Here is a 16,735-nt window from a genome sequence, read left to right as displayed (position 1 = left end):
TTTAAAAGATATATTTTGAGGATATCAGCTGGTGGTTTTTCATTCTATTCATATTATGTCCTTATAAAATCCATATTATGTTTTTTTTAATCAAATGCAATAACAGCACAATTGAATGTTCATAACTTCTTTCCCATGCAGATGTCACCATAGGAAAGTAAGAATTCCAATATTTCACTTTTGCAGCATGACTGCTCTTTAGAAAGGTACTTACCTCCTTAACATTATCCTGGGAGCAAAAATTCTGAATTCAAGGTAGTCTCAAGTTAAAAGTTCATCCCAAAGCTTTCCAATTTATATCCATACAGATTTAGTACCTCAAGTGAGACTGTCTTCTTTTTTTTCTTTTCTTTTTCTTTTTTTTTTTTCTTTTTTTCTTTCTTTCTTTCTTTTTTTTTTTTTTTTTTTTTTTTTTTTTGGTCTTTTGATGGTTGGAAAATTCTTGCAGTTAGTCACATCTGAGAAAACTTGGAACAGGTTCTAGAGAAAGAGACCCATTTACCTTGCGCATTATTATGCTATGGCTGGATAGCTTAGCTATTAAAACAAAGGAATAGGGTTTCATAAAACAGATATCTGTTTGTAAATGCACGTTTCAATGCTGCAATGAGTCGGCCACTTATAAATAAAACATCTGCAGATTGCACATACACCCATAAATATATATGTATGTATATCTTCATAAGGAACACCACTCCAGGGTGTCAAATCATAAAGATGGGGCTAAAGGGTGAGCACTTTCAGTGCCTCAGAAGCATACGTACTTGGATGTATGTGGCTACATACCTAGATATATCTCTTTACAACTACACACCCTGGTGTGTGCTACCCCACTTTTATTTTTTTTATTAATAAATATCAATAAATCAATAAAATATAATGAAAAATTTAGTCACAGAGAGCATTGTCTTGTACTTAATATTTAACATTATTTCTAGTACTGCTTGCTGTTTTATTTTAAATGGATTTATGCCCAGAGGTATAACAAGAGTGAGCCACCCATTGCTCCATAAGAGATCAGATATAAGGCAGACAGCAATGAGAACTGTGCTTGGAGCATTCTTATGACTCCTGTTCCTAACTCCTAGAGGAACTCCCAAAGGAACTCTTTGACCAAAAGACTAGACTCACTGGGCATTAAGGAGAAAATCAGAGTGTTTCTAGCTAGAAAAACAGGACCTCTATTCTTGGGGAGCCCCACCTTAAGAAGGCCCAGTCTTTTTCATTCCTTCCAGCATATTAATGGCTTTAATTTTTCCTTTCCCTTCTCTGCCTGCAACCTATTTGATGGTACTCCCATCTGGAAGCCGAGGGCCTCCTCAGGAATGCATGAACTGCAGAGCCCATTTGTCACTGTGGGCAGGGCAGGGGGGATGGCTTCCTTTTGGAAAAGAACAGTTTATCTCCAAAGCTCGGTGACTCCAAACAGCTGGATACTGGCTTGGCCTGCGCAGCTTGGGTTAGAGCAACTTAAAGTCTTGTAGCATTGTTGAAGTTCCCCTTATGGCCTTTTATTTTTCAGTTTGATTGAAAAAGACGTAGGTGATGGTGTGGGACTAACAAAGGTTGAAATTTCACTGTCAGAAGCTGGGGAGGTCCTCGCCCTGACCCAGACTAAAGTTAGTGATCACCAAGATAAATAAAATGGAGAGCAAATAGTGAATTCAGTCATCATTGTGACATGGCTGTTGGAATAGCTTTCCTTGGGGTTGTGATTCCAGCACTGTCGTCATCACTACCCTAATGCCTTTGACATGTTGAAACCAGGGAGAATGCAGGGATTTGGGGGTAGAGATGAGAATGTCTGATCCCTGGGTGCCTCTCTTTACTTGCCAGAGTAAATGGCAACCTCTAATCCCTCTTGTTGCAAGATTCCTTTGCGATATGGCATCATAGAGCCATCCCCTCAGATATGGTCTTTAGGAAAATAGTATTGTCAGTGGCAGACTCTAGTACATCTCTTCCTTCATCTACCATACACATGTGCATGCATGAAAAGCTCCATTCAAGTCAAAGTGTCACCAGGGGAAGGTGTGGCCTCTAGTTAAGTGCTTTAAGACCATTATCAATTTGGTGTCTGCTTAAGGCCCAAGAGGAAACAGCTAGATATGGCTTTGTTGACATTTTCAAATTGGTAGAATCCAATCTTTATATTCCTTTGATGATTAATCAGTGATTAATGAACTTATTTTAAGTTATATATATGTATGTATGTATGTATGTATGTATGTATGTATCAAGTGATAGGACTTTTGCTAATGCTATCCTCTGCTCCATGAGCTAGGAGTGCTTACACTCATGGAAAGATCTCCGATTCTATGGAGGGAGGATATAGAAGACTCAGCCAGTTGTAAAGCCCACCACCCTTGTTTTTAGGTTAGCCAGACAATGATATAGTGCTACATGTAAAAAATTTTTTTTTCTTTGCCAGTGAAAATAGAAATATTGTTATAGAAAAGAAAGGCAGGCAAAAAAGAAAGTACTTCAAAAATAATAGTAAAATTACATGTTCTCATCAAAGTTAGTGAAGTTACAGGAAAAGATAGACTATAAGCCCATAGAACTGGGGATAAACAGAACACCAGAATTGAAAATATTGAAATACACATTGTTTCTTATCAAAATATGGTTTTAAAAAACATTTTAGAATAAAATTATCCTGGTTGGCTTTGGAGAATGGTTTGATTTCTTATAGATTAGAGTCAATTCTCTATATATTTTGGAAAATGAGGCCTTTATCAGAACCTTTGATTGTAAAAATGTTTTCCCAGTTTGTTGCTTCCCTTCTAATCTTGTTTGCATTTGTTTTGTTTGTACAAAAACTTTTCAATTTGATATAATCAAAATTTTCTATGTTGTGGTCAGTAGTGATCTCTAGTTCTTCTTTAGTCATAAATTCCTCCCTCTTCCACAGGGTCTGCGAGGTAAACTATCCCATGCTCTTCCAATTTATTTATAATCTCATTCTTTATGCCTAGGTCATGAACCCATTTTGACCTTATCTTAGTGTACGGTGTTAAGTGTGGGTCAATGCCTAGTTTCTGCCATACTGATTTCCAATTTTCCCAGGAGTTTTTGTCAAATACTGCGTTCTTATCCCAGAAACTGGTGTCTTTGGGTTTGTCAAACACTAGATTATTAAAGTTATTGGCTGTTTTGTCCTTTGAACCTAACCTATTCCATTGATCAACTAGTCTATTTCTTAGCCAATACCAGATGGTTTTAGTAACTGCTGCTTTATAATATAATTTTAGATCTGGTACAGCTAGGCCATCTTCATTTGATTTTTTTTTCATTAATTCCCTTGAAATTCTATAAAGAGTACTTACATTGTTTGGGAAGCATTATTCTTGAGAAATAAATATTTCTAGGGCTATTATCTTCTTTAACTTTTTTATTCTGAATATAAAAGACCAAATAACATGGATATTTCCATATACATAGAAGAACAGAAAGAGAGGATTATACCTGAAACTGCAAGTCTCTGTTCTATATACCTTTAAGCATAGCTTTCAAAGCTATCCTCCTCATTTGTACTTCCAGTCATTTTTCTGTCCTCTGCATTTTTTGAAAAGCTGTCTTAATGATTCTCCTTTTGGGATGGGGGCGGGGTATTATCATATTTCTATCTTCCTTCACACTTCTACCCTCCTCCCATTGAAAAAGAAAAGAAAGAATAAGGAGGAAGGGAACAAGGAAGGAAGGGAAAAAGTCAGGGAACCAAGCCTTTGTTACAAATATACATAATCAAATAAAGCAGATTCATTAGGGATACTTTCCAGCAGTATAATCACTGAAATAGAAGAAGATAGATTTAAGATCATAGATATAGGCGGTGTAGAGGTTCAGTGTCCTCAGATATATGTTCTTGTCCTGGCTCCAACACTAAAGCAGACGTATAATATTGGACAGGTCACTTTTTTTTCCCCTTATTTGTGAAATTAGAAAATGGACCCTAAGAACAGTCTTCCTAGAAAGATGGCCTAGAAAGATGGAGATGTTGTTTATGGATCCCAGAACAGGGTGGGGATTGAGAAGTGGAAGCTTCATTAGCACAAATGAATGAATTTACTCACTCTATTAAATTGAAAACTTGTGAAAAGCCCTTGCAGCTGCCGATTCCAAATGCGGGCAGGGCTTGGAAATGAGTTCAGGGTAGTTCTTTATCTTTGAAGCCAATCAGATGTGAAAAGGTTTGGATTGGCCCCTAGAGCAAAGCAGTATTTGTTTGGTAGTCCCAATCCTTTGGAGTAAGGGAGGGAAGGGGATGCTTTCTGTTGATTGGGGCCCTCCCTGTAGGATTCTCCTCAGTGAAAATGAGCTCTCCATCCAGATTTCAGCCAGACCCCTTTCATCTTCCCCACCATACCTTCTCTGTCTCATCTTGAATATTGACATGGGCAGAACTGAGTGAGTACACAATCTGGAAAGGATATGGAGGGGCAGATTATTCATGTGAATGTTTAGAAATTTGACTCAGAATACTATAGATCCTTCTATGCATTTAGACTGTTTTTCAGAAAAGCTTTCCATATCTAAGCTCTATTTAATGGAATCTATGCATAGTAAGTAATCAGGTCAAAAAGAAGCAGCATATCCCCTGTTTGAGATCAATCGCTGGCTAATACTTTATCTAGGCCACTTTATTATCTCATGCTGATTCTATTCCCATTCTCTTCCTCCTTTGTAGCATGCACTTCAGCTGTGGTAAAAGTACGTAGCACATACATATTAAAAACATATACCCATTCTATCTGTATGTAAATGCGTGAGACACAGCTGGATATTGCAGAGGAGTTTGATTTACTAATAGTTATTATCTGTTCTAGCTGTTCAGTGGCAACGAGAATCTCAGAAAACAAGCTAGCGCAGAAATTGTCTTTATGCTGTTATGATACTGCTTTAGTAATTGTTTAAAAACACGTTGTTGTGTTGTGTGTGTGTGTGTTTCTTATAATGTAATCATGCCTGATATTTTGTGCATTTCCTTGAACATGTCAGAGCAGAGCACTGTCATTTAGCATTCCCTCAGGTTCTATTTCTCACCTAGGCCCTGAAAAGTTGCATTGAACTACATTTTGCTATTTGAATTGAAGTTATCTTATTTACAAGGAAAAGGCATTATTGTGAGACCTGGATGAGTCATTTAATTTTTTTTAAGTCTCTGGAGCAGGAGAGGAATGTATATATCTTCAAATCATAATAAAAGTTTGTACTTTTGTTTTCTTTTTTTCTTCAAGATAGTTCCCATTTCCAAGAACAGGTTTTATGTGTAAAGGGTGCCAGTGTTTTGGGGTTAAGATGGCAAAATATGATAGTAAAATCTGTTCAAACATTTAATTACTTTTGAAGAGATGTTAACTTGCATAACTTCTCTGAATTAAATTGTGGGATGGTAGTTTTTCTGCTTTTTCAAAACTGATCCTAATCCTACAGAATGTAATTACATTTTCAGATAGTTTGATGGTTGGCTGTTTTCTCAGTACTTAAATCAAGATTTACATTAAGTTGGGCATACTTCACAGTAATTTAGAAAGAGAGGGGGAAAGAGAAACCATTGAATCCGATATTTTCTTTTCTTTTTTTTTTAAGTAATTATAACTTTTTATTGACAGAACCCATGCCTGGGTAATTTTTTACAACATTATCCCTTGTACTCACTTCTGTTCCAATTTTTCCCCTCCCTCCCTCCAGCCTCTCCCCCAGATGGCAAGCAGTCCTATACATGTTAAATATGTCACAGTATATCCTAGATACAATATATGTGTGCAGAACTGAACAGTTCTCTTGTTGCACAGGAAGAATTGGTGAATCCATTGTTTTCTCCAAAACACTCAAATCCCAGCTTTGTAATTTTAAGATCTTCAAAAAAATTCTTCTACTTCCAGACCAAGAGTTTTTGTTCATATTCTTCATCAGGCCAAACTTTTCCAGATTAGCTAAATGCAACATTCAGTTTCTGGTGATCTGAGATTTTTCTCTGCCCTAAGCTCAAATGTGAAGAAAAGGCACATATACTCAAGCCAGCTGGGTCTAAGGCACTATTGTGCCTGCAGAAGTCCATCATGGTTAAGAAGTGATTTTAAACTTGGCCACAGTCCATTGGGTTTATCTTGCCCAGGATATATGGCTTACATCTTAAGTTGGATCATTCTGACCATATTTAGAGACACCTGACTACTTATCCTTGCCATTGTTATTTTCATATTTGGTTATTCATCTGGTGCTGCAATTCATTTTTGGTGCTGCATTATTTTTAAGTCTAGATTTGGGGAGAGAGCAGCTCTGAGATTGGAATTTCAAAAATTGTTCTGAATATTTTCTGTGAAGACAAGAATCCCATCAGGAGCAATGGGAGTTTCCATTGACAACCACAATGATACCACAATGAGGTATTATTTTTTATGATTTAATTTTAAAATTCTGAAGTATGCCAAAGCTATTAGAAGCATCTATTTGTGTCTGTTTAGAAGGAGGACTCTACCAGCAAATAAGTTTATTTGAGCTTCTTAATTGCACATAATTACATCCATGGAATTGTTGGCTTGAATGCTTGAGATCGCACTAAATCAGACAGCTTTAATTTGAGTTTTTGATGACAAGTTAGCACTTCAGCAAGAACAGAGAGATTATAACCCCAGAAAACAAGCTTTGTTTTCCCGTAGAAGCGACAGCTTAATCTTTTGACAAGACTATAACAGATAAATATATAAAAATATATATGCACATTACTAGAGAGCTACAGATAGATAATATCTGTCATTCCTTGATCACAGTGATCTGACAGTTTTCATTTTTCAACAAGTTAAAGATAACTTTGTTTTCCTCTATTGCATCTCTTGCCATTCTCTCAGTCTTGCTGTTTGAGGCTGCTGCTGCTGCTTGGACTTTACTTCTTTGTTGGGCAGCTGAGGTCACCCTTTCTCCAAACTATTATTCCACCACCATCAAACAAGCTGAAATGAGATTTACACTCACAGACTCTTAGAGATGGAGGGGACCTTAAGGATCACTTGAGGCATTCCTGTCATTTGACAAGAGAGGTCAATGAGGTCCAGTGTGTTTAAAAGATTTGGCCAGGGTCACACTAAGAGTTAAAAGCAGATCGAGTTCTAGAACCCTGATTCTGTGCTACACTATGCCAGGCTGCCTTCTTTATAATTTTATAATCCAGCAATAGCATGGTCATTTGTCACATAGTTTAAAAATCAGACTATTCTCCATCAACATTATACCAAATCCTCCATGAAAATAAAGTATATTCTTAGAATAGCCTTACATAATTACTTTTTAAATTTGATTTACTTATATAACTTGATCCTTGGCTTAATTCACTGGAAATGTCTACCCTCTTCTATCTATCCCCTATTTCTATTCTATCCCTACCCATATTTCAACTTCCTTTTAACTTACATTGCTTCCAACCCACATTTATATATAACTTATATCTGAATTCTTGTTAACACTGTCTGTGCCACCCACTTATCACTCAAGTGTATATTGTCCATCCTTGTCATGTCCCTAACTAAACTTCTTAAAGACAGGGCCTTGATCTTTTGAGAGTGTATTGATCGTAGATTCTCCACAATTTTTGGCATGGTGCTGGAAACATAGTAGATCTGCTCGAAAAAGTTTGGTTATTTCTGTTACCTGATCAGCAACTGAATCCATTGTTATATGGATACCTTCTTAGAGCTGTTCCAGGGGGAATTCTTTAAGCATTTGGCTCTTTGGGAACACCACAGGATCATAAATTGTCAGTCACTTGACTAATTAGTTTTTTAATTCAGAAATGGAACCCACTACAACCACCAAATTCAGAAGTTATTGTAAACTAGGACTCGAGATGGCTAGCTTGCCAGCAGTATCTTTAGAATGTTAGATTGATGTACTGGCTTCCCTAAGCTCCCTTTTCTGCTGTCATGTTGGTGAGGTGAGGGAGGGAGAAAGAAAAGGTATGATCTTCTGTTTCCAACAACTCATCAGATGTATAGTCTCTCCTATGTCTTCTGGAATGATTGTTGAGTTGATAACCACCAAGAGTTACACATTTATACACAGCTAGCTAGAGTAAAAACAAAAAGATCCAGGGACCAAGTAATCTGGGATTTGGGAATTGTTGTTGAAGGTAGCAAAGTTGTTTTAGTGTAAGTGCTTATCAATAAATAGATACAATTCTTATCAATTATTAATGCTTCTAACCAGGAATTTCAAGAGCTAGAGAAAATTATTAGAAACCTCCTATTTACAGTTGTACCAGCTGGATTTGTATAATGGGTTGTTTGCTTTTTAATTTGTAGCAGTTTTTAGAGGGACCTTGGGGGATAGTGGGCAGAGCAGTTTTAGAGAGACCTTTTGTCGATACCTAATTATTTGTGGGGTCCAAACTGTGTGTACAAACAAGTGGAGATTTGGTTGACCATTTAGAGTATAAAGAAAAGGACTAATGATACTTGAACCTTTGCTTCTCTAATTTTCAAGATAGACTTAAATATTAGGTTCAGAATTAATGACAGCTATTATTATGAATTAGAGAAAGACATTTGCTGCAACCTATATTAGTTTCTTCTTTCTTTTCTTATCTCTGTTCTTAAAATATAAATGATCACCAACTCCAGTTCAGAAGTAGCTGAATAGGTACCATTTGTGTTAAGGTTCCCTTGATGCAAATAAAAATGGAATTTTCAAAGGTAGCCTTGATTAACTCTTAATTGTATACCAACATGCTGTATGTAACCTCAATCCCTCAGAAGGCTCCTGGGTTTGTTGTTGTTGTTTCTTTTTTAAGTTGGAAAAAAAATCAATTAATACTAGTACTTTTCCAATTGTAGAATTAGCGTGGAGCTGACAAAAATGTGTATAAATAGGGGACATTTTTCCACTTAAGAGGGTCGTGCTGCAACATTTTTAATTGGATTTTCATTGTGATTGACAGCATTTGATTATGACAGTAACTTTATTTGGCTGGACTGCTCTAGCCTCTTGTTCAGATTTTTCCATCAAAGCTCTTTTTTATCCACTGAATCCCCAGTAGAGCAGCAGTCATTGTGAAAGAGCCTTTTAGCACCTTTGTTGTAGCCATCCCTGGTGATGATTGGACCCAGCTGGTAGTAGATAAGAAAATGTTCCTTTCACAAAGAGGCTGTGTCTCCTGTCTCTGTGGTTTCAATAATTTTAAGAGCCCCCCAAACCTGTTGAGGATTAGAAGTAGCTTTAGATGTGAAATGAGTGTTAAGTATTAGTAATCGGGAGATTAGGGCCCCGGGGACAATGGGAGATAAACAACTGCAATTACAGCAAATCTGCCCGAGTAAACAAAATTTAGCAGAAACAGATGCCCCAACCATTTTGGGGGATTGATTTGAGGGCACTAAGGAATCGATTTTTGTCTTGTTTACACTTTCCAGGCCCCCGTGATCAACTGGAAGGCTAGATATTTCATACAGCCTGATTTTAGTTAATTTTTTTTCAGTGCCTCACAGTAGGTTTCTCTCTTCTAACAGTGACCAGGCCTGAGTTTATTCAGCATTCACAGGGAGCAGCTAATTGTCTATGAAGGGCCCCCGTGTTTAAATGGGCTTGACAGGAATTTAAATTTTGTTTCAATCAACCCCTGTGCTCACAGCCTGCTCCAGTTTCTAATTTTTAAATTAAACATGATTTTTTTTTTAAGGAAAAAAAAAAAAAGCTATGGCCTTGCCTCTGTAATGTTCTTGCTTTAACTCTCAACCATGTGGGGAGTAGCAGTTCAGGAATGCAGACTTGGGGGTCCCTGACACTCTGGAGCAAAACTACTGGGGGAGGATGCTCTGTGGTTATTCTTGAGTTCCCAAGAACCCGGCCTTGAAAAAGCAGCTTATTCTGATTTTGCTGAACAGGCTGGCTCACCCTGTCACTTAGAAACTGGGTTACATGAGGGAGAAAGGAGAAATGTAGGTAGTCCGGGTTAGTGAAAACCAACAGATTAATTTTACTATCCTTTTCACATACTGTGAGATAGGTGATTAAAAAGAAAGAAAATGTTTGGTATTTGTAAATACTTAATAAGCACCTACCAGCTATACATCACCGAAGGCAAAGTTTGAATTGGCCACTTGTGCATAGTTAGATAATATGTTGGTGTATATGCATGTATATAATATATGTGATTCATTCACATCTTACTCGTTATGACCCCATTATTAAAGGTTTTTTGGCAAAAAAAAAAAAAAAAAAAACCTGAAATGGTTTGCCCTTTCCTTCTCCAGTGGATTAAGACACACAGAGATTAAAGGACTTGTCCAGAGTCACATAAACGGGATTTGAACACAGTCTTCCTGACCGACCCATCTCTCTATCCACTGAGCCACCAGCTGCTTCCACGAAAGGGCACTCTGCAGTACACGGGGCATGCACACACACACATACACGTTCAGACATATGTCCTTAAAGGAAAGGTAGAGCAGTGACCCCTCCTCCCCCCATGTGTCTCACAAAACTGGATCATTAGTGACTGGATCATTATTCTGGTCTAACCTCCACACAAAAGGGCTCCCTCCCATATGATATATCTAAAAAGGGGTCCCCCAGCCTCTGCTTGAAGGCCTCCTAGGAGGGCAGCCTGCTTCCCAGTAACCAGCCCTTAGTTATCAGGAAACTCTTACAGGGAATCTGAATTGGCTTCCTTGTCTCTTGCACCTTTGACTTCTGGTTCTCCCCTAGAGTCAAACCGAACAAGTCTAGTCTTTCCTTTACTGGACAGCCTTTCACATACCAGCCACAGGGCCACTTCCCAGCCTATGGACCCCCTGTCTATCCACCCAAATGTAAGGACATTTATGGTGTGCAGATTCTGTTTTGTTTTGTTTTTTAAAGTTCATCTGGACCAGAAATTTTTCTTATACTTCAAAAACCAGCCTCCCAAGAGAGAAAGCAAAGTCACTGTGTCTGAGGGACCTTGCTGTAGTCATCCTTTTTCCCTTTTGCTATCCCTCCTCATAATTGTCTTTCTTGGAGGGTTGATGATGATATTGGAGATGCTGGATAGATCATCAGTAGCTTCCCTTTCTTCCTGATCTGTGCTGCCGTAAAATAATAATTTCTATGGGGGTGGGTGTAGATTGAGAGGAGGAGGAATCATTTACCAAAAGTTAGCAATTGGTCTATTATTTAACTACCTGAGGTAGAGCTGGGGCCAGTTGATTCTGTAATAAATTCTTGAAGCAACATTGCAGGTAAGGAAGGCCTTGCTGATAGCCAGGCTTTCAAGACTTTCAAGTTCTGTGATCACATCACCTTCCTGCCAAAGAAACTCTTGTAATGCCCTTAGGTTGGCAGTTACAGAAATGAGCAATTTCCTAGTGATGTAGCTTCATTCAAGCAATGCTCCAGATCTCAAGAGACCTTGGGAAAAATGTAAAAGTGTGTATGTTCATGTACAGTCCACCAGACAAGGAACACTGTAAGCAGCAACACCCAAAAGCAGCCACAGACAACAGGGTTCAATGTTAGCGTAGTTCAGAATCTTGCCAGCAACCAAATCAAAAAGTGTGATTGTTTAGATGTTGACTTGTTCTCAAATACAAATTCTGAAAATGTTTTCATCAGCATAGTTGTTTTTATTCCTAGTCTTCCTCTCCACTTCCCCAAAAAAGAATAGCAAAAAATAAAATGAACATTCTTTTATTTTTCCTACACCTACATTGTTGCCACCCTGGATGAGTAAGACTAATCTGAGTAAAGTACATTGTACCTTAAATGTTTCCTATTAGCATCTTGGTTTTATATTTGAGGAGTTTCTTATGTTGCAAAGCACATTATTTCATTTCTGAGGAAGGAGAAATAGTAGAGTGAATGTTCACAGACAATTTCCCAACAGTCACAACTTTGTAAGACTGATCTCTAGACACAAAGTCTACAAATGTGAGGAACTTGGGGGCATTATCATAAAGCCAACAAACCAGGGCAGCTAGGTGGCGCAGTGGATAGAGCACCAGTCCTGGAGTCAGGAGGACCTGAATTCAAATCTGCCCTCAGACATTTAACACTTCCTAGCTGTGTGATCCTGGGCAAGTCACTTAACCCCAGTTGCCCGGGGGAAGGTGGAGGAGCTTGTGCAGGCATGCTTGAGTCTTGAGTTCAAATCCCAGCTCTTCCCTATTGTAACTGAGCAAATCACTTAACCACTCTGGGCCTTTTTCTTAATCTATAAAATGAAGGCATTGGACTAGGTGATTTTTAATATCTTTTCCAATTCTAACTATATGAGGGAAGAGTTTGACTGTGATCTACTCAGAAACCACTATAGCTTTGTTGGCAGGGAAGCAGTGTGATAACTATAAATGATTATAGGCATAATGAAAAAAAAAAACACATTTAACTTCATCTCTGTCCAATTATAGATAGAATCAAATTTTCTGGCATAGGCTGATTTTTTTAATGTAGAGCTCATAGCTCCAAGGCCTTTCCTAAAATTCCATGTAAATCTCTGTCCAAAAATAATAAGAAACTTGGTTCTAAGTTTGAAGCTTTTTTCCAGCACAGTTCATTTGCCTTTCTTTCTGTATCTTCTTTTCAGTGTCCTTTCTGTCACTATTGGGGAAAATCATTAGTATGCTAATCTAGCTAGCCGTCATTTTAACACTGACCTTTGCTAACCTGCCTTTGCAATTTCAGGAACTATGTTTGACTTCTCGAAAAGTAACCTTAAATTGTAGTCTTGTAAGAATTCCAGAGCTGTATCCTTCACTCCTTCTCCTAATGAGGTTATGACCAAATGCTCATTATAATTGCTTTAGACTCCTTTTAATTTTCAAGCTTATTAATCATAAGAAGAGTTATTTAAAATTGCATAAATTAATCTTAGATTAAAAGCCCATCAAAGCCTCGAAACAATTAAGAATAAGTAGGATTTCCCTGGGGCAGCAAGTTTTATTTTAATATTGTAGTCAGGTGGATATCAGAACATTGAAGTATGGTAGTGATTAATGTATGCAAAATTTAAATGAGAGTTTTTAAATGGCAAATCTAAATCACATATTGACCTAACTGTAGGCTTTAACTGCATTGTCTGTCATATATTTAAACCGTTTACTAATCAACATTTTAATTACAGTGTATGTTAGCAGACCCTAGGACAAATAAAATCTAACATTTTAAAACAATGGTGGAAGTCTTTTATCTGAAAATAACTAGACTTAATTGTAAAGAGGACAGGAAGGAAGAAGCACAGAACAAATTTTGTGTAACAAATAAAAGATCAGATCAGACCACAGTGCAAAAATGGAAATATGGCACATATTCTTGGATGATTTCTAAATATGTCCTTTTGAGGGGAGAAAGGAAGTTGGGCAGTCAGGGCAAGGTGCCCAAAACTGGACCTGCAAGCTGTTTGGTTATGAAATAGATTCATATAGTTGTAAAAAAAAAAAATCAAAAACTTTATTTTCACATGTTAGGCCCCAGTGGCCAGGCATAAACAGCATGTTCCCCTGAAATGTCTAGACTTCCTCTCTTCCCAAAATAATGAAATGTTCTAATTTAATGTGAGTTCTTCCACGCAGTTTGACAATTCAGTATAATGTTTTGAGCATGTAGTAAGTATCTGCTGTATGCCAGACCTTGAGAATAAAAAGACATCAAGGAAACAGCCCCAACTCTCAAGGAGCTTACATTTTCCTAGGATGAGGAGGAACATTTACAAAAATCAGTAATACAAGATATATACAGAGTAAAATCTTAAAACCATTTCAGAGAGGGAGGAAGGCACTAACAACTGGGGGAGTAGGAAAGACTATGTAGGAAGTGGCCCTTTAGCTGATCTTGAAAAAGGCCAGTGGCCCCAAGAGGGGCAGATGAATAGAGGAGAGCATTCCTAGTGCAGGAAACAGCTTGTGCCCGAGGAGGAGATGGACCAACATGTAAGAGAAACTCCAAGGAGGCCGCTCTGGCAGGAACGTAGGGGACACAAAGGGAAGTGATATATGGACAGGTTGGAACCAAATTATGAAAGGCTTTTGATTGCCAGGGAATCTGTATTTTATCCTAGAATCAAAAGCCATTGGCAGTGTCTTCTGGCCTTTTTTCCTGTAAAATGTCCACCCCACAAGAGACAGTCTTTTTAGACTTCTGACAAAGGAAGATGGAATTAGGCAGCATCTTATTTTGGATGGAAAAAAACATCTTTGAACTGAAGACAGAAACTTCTTGGGTGTCGTTGAGTGTGCAAAACATCTCGAAGGTTCTTTCCTATCCTAAAGCAATGCTCTCTGATCATTATTTGGAAGGTAGCTATTCTCACTACTCTCCCAACAATGCAATAGAATTGATAGCATATGGTTGGTGGGTTTGTGCCATTATGCCCCATTTCAGTCCAGTTCATGCAAAAGTCAAGATATCACCCCACAAAGTCACTGGTGCTCCTCGAAAATGAAAGACAGCAACAAACCACATGCAACAATGCAATGATGATGATAACCAATACTAAGTAGAACTCTAAGATTGTAAAGTGCATGACATTTGTTATCTCATTTAATACTTAAAACCTCCCTGTGGTTATTTTATAATATCATTGTTAGAATAAAAGCATTTCTGTTATGTGTTACATATCTATTTAGAGTAAGAGCATTTGTAATATATATTTTACATAGCTATGTATATGTATTATGTAAGTTACTTATCTATGTATATATTAGAGTAATAGCATTTATATGGCACTCTGATGTTTACAAAGCACTCTACCATATTCTTTCATTTTATCCTCGTAGCAGGAGGTAGATGCTATTACCCCCCATTTCACAGAGGAGGAAACAGAGGCTCATAAGAATGCAATGACTTGCTCAAGGTCATAATGGTTAATAGGTGTCTGAGACAGGATTCAAGATCCTCCTGACTCCAACTTCAGCACTGTACTCATTATTCCTTAGAATCCAAGGCCAAATAAAAGGTCATCACAGAGTACCGAAAAGAGTACAAAATTTGAAGTTAGTGGATGTGGATGCGAATCCTAGCCTCATCACTTACAACCTCGGTGGCCTTGACCAAAACACTTCCCCTTGCTGGGACACATTTTCCCTCATCTGTAAAATAGGGCTAGTCTAGATGCTGTCCGAGGTCCACTCCAGCTCTGAAATTCTGGTCTCATGGCAATTGCCACCTAGGCCCAGACAGGGCTTCAAGGTCACCAACCAAGCCCTTTAATTTACAGCTGAGGAAACTGTAGCCTGAAGAGGTTAAATGATTTATCTAGAGTCACACTCCTCATACATAAGTGATGGAGCTGGAATTCAAGCCAGGAAGCTCCATAGAAGAGATAAGCCTTATCCACATGAGACACAGAAGACTAAGATGACAGCAGCTAATCACTGGTGAGAATGGGAAATGAATTTCTTTAGCTTTAACTGCTGTAGAAATCCAAAGAGAGGGGAAATCAATACGGGTTAGGGTTAGACAGAGAAGGCTTGATGGTGGAGATGGAATTTGAGTCAAGCCTTGAAAAATGGGTGGGATTTAGCTTGGTGGAGCAGAAAGGGGAGGTAATTACAGGTGAAGGAAATAGAAGAGGGATGAACACAACATCTGGGATCTGAAAGTGCTAGAGAGTTATCCCGTTTTCTGTAGGACTTTCTTCCAAGTCCAGAGGAATAAGACAAGGCTTAGATCTGAAACCTCTGGGGACCCCCAGGTGGTTATGCCATGTATCCATGCCTTGTTTGGGGGTAAGAATACTTCTATTAATTATCTCCCATGATTAGTTTGAGGAAAAGCCTGTTAAAGGCAGGAGTAAGGACTGGACCTGTGATTTCATTATTGTAGAGAACTCCCAAATGAGAAAACTTTCTGCAAATGTAGGTTGATCTCTGTTACTCAGAGTTACCTGGAGCAGTGATATCACATTCAAATAGAAACAGGGGCCTCTAGAACTTACATGAGAATCCCCAGAGGTCACACATTGACAGTTTTAAATGTAATATTAATTAATATTTTATTGTATTTTATTTTATTAGGTTTTCCTAGTTACATTTTATTCTAGTTTAGCCCACACTTGAGAAGGTTATGGGCCTTGTATAGCTCTTGGACTGAGGCTGGTTAAGCAATTAAACCAGGATCCAGCCAATATGTCTCAGAGGCAAGGCTTGAATCCTAATCTCTCTTGAACAAGGATAGCTCTTTATCTGCTGTACTGTGCTATCTCAGAAAGATCCGAGTTCATACTTACCATCCGGAACTTGTGTAACTCTGGACAAATCACTTCACCTGTGTCTGCCTTGGTTTCCTCATCTGTAAAATAAGGATAATAAGAGCTCCTAACTTCCAAAGCTCTTGTGAAGATCAAGTGAGATAATATTTGTAAAGCACTTTGCAAACATACTGGCTTTTATTAATAATTAATAAATAAATTAATAAAAAAAACTTAATATTATTATTAATAATGTAAGTAGGAACTATTTTTTTGTAAAGTATAAAGCATCTCCAGTGCTAGTGCTATGCTGTGCACATAGTAGGCAATAAATACTTGCTGATGGATTCATTTAAAAGTTCTATTATTTCACTGCTAGGGGTATCCCCTCAACCAATACAGATTACCATGCTTTCATACCTTCATGAATTGCTATGGCCAAAAAATAGTTACCCCCCTGAGGACCAGCCTTCTGGTCCTCCCAACAAACTTAGCAAGGTTGATGGTTGAACAACAGACCTGCCAGGCTTCTCTTTGAAACGATACTGGCTGGGTAGGACCCCCTGAAGTTTTTGTTCC

General features: G+C 38.0%; 1 protein-coding gene across 6 annotated transcripts in view; it reads left to right on the top strand.

Moving 5' to 3' along the window:
- Nucleotides 1-16,735, top strand: part of MAP2K5 (mitogen-activated protein kinase kinase 5) — a 317,449-nt gene that overhangs the window by 279,408 nt on the left and 21,306 nt on the right. The window lies entirely within an intron of this gene.

This window comes from Antechinus flavipes, chromosome 2 (assembly GCF_016432865.1).
Source record: "Antechinus flavipes isolate AdamAnt ecotype Samford, QLD, Australia chromosome 2, AdamAnt_v2, whole genome shotgun sequence".
Classification (NCBI taxonomy): domain Eukaryota; kingdom Metazoa; phylum Chordata; class Mammalia; order Dasyuromorphia; family Dasyuridae; genus Antechinus; species Antechinus flavipes.
Note: the sequence above shows the minus strand (reverse complement) of the source record. Positions and strands in the feature narration are given on the sequence as shown.